Genomic DNA, 2,465 nt, shown 5'->3' with positions numbered 1-2,465 from the left:
GCTGATGCCATAGCACAGCAGACAAGATAGCGATTCTGGCTCTCTCTCCCTTGGGCCAGCTCATCTGCACCCCCAAATTGAGGGCCAGCTCTACTGTGCTACCCAAATGAGGTGCAGGGCCTGCTCTCCTGAATGCTGTAGCAGGTTAGGGACAGGGCCAGCTCTTCTGCTCTTATGACCCCAGGGCCAGGTCTCCTGTGCCTATTGCAGGTGGTGAAGAGGGAATGGGAGGAGGGTATTTCTTGCTCATCTGTGCCACAGCAAAGAAGATGAGTGGCAGGGCCAGGTCCTGCACTTGTATACTCAGAGGTGGTGGTGGGGTTCTGGCTCACCAGCAACTCCAGAAGTGTGCAGCCACTCTCCTAAATACCATATCTGTCTAGTGCTTAGGTAAGTTCTCATGCTCCCATGGCCATCTCTTCTATGTGAGGAGTGGGGCCTGTTCTAAATAACATTCAGATATCAACATGTTCCCATGCAGCATCAGACTAGGGACATCTTCTGGCTTATGGTGGTAAAAGACCCTTGCTTCTGCTTCTGCTTCCGCTTCCGCTTCCGCTTCTGCTTCCGCTTCCGCGTCCGCGTCCGCTTCCGCTTCCGCTTCCGCTGCTGCTGCTGCTGCTAATGCTGCTGCTGCTAATGCTGCTGCTGCTAATGCTGCTGCTGCTGCTAATGCTGCTGCTGCTAATGCTGCTGCTGCTGCTAATGCTGCTGCTGCTGATGCTAATGCTGCTGCTGCTGCTGCTGCTGCTGATGCTGCTGCTAATGCTGCTGCTGCTGCTGCTGCTGCTAATGCTGCTGCTGCTGCTAATGCTGCTGCTGCTGATGCTAATGCTGCTGCTGCTGCTGCTGCTGCTGCTAATGCTGCTGCTGCTGCTGCTGCTGCTAATGCTGCTGCTGCTGCTAATGCTGCTGCTGCTGCTAATGCTGCTGCTGCTGATGCTAATGCTGCTGCTGCTGCTGCTGCTGCTGCTAATGCTGCTGCTGCTGCTGCTGCTGCTGCTGCTGCTGCTGCTAATGCTGCTGCTGCTAATGCTGCTGCTAATGCTGCTGCTGCTGCTGCTGCTGCTGCTGCTGCTGCTGTAGGGCCATGAACCTAGAAGTAGTCCGGGTGTCGGCATAGGCCAGGACCCCACCATGATCCCAGATGGCATCACCTACAACTTACATCAGTCTGCTCCTTACTACCCTCCAGTCTTCAGTTCTGCCTTTCTTCATTATACTCACATCACTTTCTCTTCCATTTCTCCACTACTTACTTGCTCTTCTTGGTGGTACCTGGGGTCTCTGACTGTCTGGGTTCATCACAAAAGTGGTCTCAGGATTGCTATGTCCTTGTCATGCATTATGAGCCTGCAAAGGGGTCATGTTGGGCATGGTCTGCCTACACCAACCCCCAAGGACTGTGTGGCACCTGACTGGTAGTCTTCTTACTGTAGCTCCCGGTCCACACCCCATGGTGCTAGTGTGGTGGTCATCTTGCTCTTTCCCTGAGCTGCCTGAGTAGCCGCATGCCCCATGAGAGGGTCATCTGTCTCAGGCACACTCTTGCCTAGGGTCCTCAGTCCCAGGCAGGGTTCGCCTGGGCTCCAGCTTGGTCCTGGTACTGGGAGACACTGGGGTCTTTGGTGTGCCAGACTGGTGGTCATGTCCGGCTGGTTCACTGTCCAAGGCCCTGGTACCACACTGGTGATCATTTTAGGATGGATCTTTCTTTTTATCAGGGAATTTTAGGTTACTAATCTTTAGCTGTTTTTAAGTCAGGGCACTAAGCATAGATTGAGCCTCTCTCCTTTCTGCCACTTACTGAAGCCCATGTGGCACAGTAGCCACATCTGCAAAGCTTGCAGGGATAGTCTAGGATTCTTTCCACTTAAATATTACCGAAGATCACTCACCCATGTCCTACTATACTCCTGACTTCTCTGCTGACTTACCCACTCACTTGCCCATAGGGTTTAGCATCAGCTCTCCTGGATACTAGCTGAAGAGTGGAGGCATTGGAAAGCTGTGGGCAATAGGAGAGGAGGCTGAACAGAGAAGAATACTTCTTTCTCTGCCATTCCATCACCATGTACTTCAAGTGAATGGTCCCATGGAGGGATCTGGGATAGGAGTTTTTTTTTTTTTAATTAGGTATTTTCCTCATTTACATTTTCAATGCTATCCCAAAGGTCCCCCATACCCACCCCCTGAATCCCCTACCCACCCACTCCCCCTTTTTGGCCCTGGCGTTCCCCTGTACTAATGGAATGAAATGATCTCGTCTATTCTATTGATATTGAACAAAGCCTTTGGATGGAAGATTTCTCAGAGAGTTTGACAACACCTTATCTAATGCCATTTCTAGTCATTTCTGAAGGCAGAAACTTCTTATGCTGCCCCCCCACCCCCGGAGTAATTTTTGTTCTTCTCAACTGAAGATGGTGATATTTACTTTGTTAAGAGGCCTTCTCTTGGCTTAT

General features: G+C 51.4%; 1 non-coding gene across 1 annotated transcript; it reads right to left on the bottom strand.

Annotated features, from left to right (window-relative positions):
* Window positions 1–1,726: 1,726 nt before the first annotated feature.
* Window positions 1,727–1,857, bottom strand: Gm25439. Its single transcript, XR_003948517.1, has one exon. It is a non-coding gene; the product is annotated as a small nucleolar RNA SNORA17 (small nucleolar RNA).
* Window positions 1,858–2,465: the final 608 nt, after the last annotated feature.

Source organism: Mus musculus, chromosome 9, assembly GCF_000001635.26.
Source record: "Mus musculus strain C57BL/6J chromosome 9, GRCm38.p6 C57BL/6J".
Lineage (NCBI taxonomy): Eukaryota > Metazoa > Chordata > Mammalia > Rodentia > Muridae > Mus > Mus musculus.
This window is presented reverse-complemented; position numbering and strand designations above follow the sequence as displayed.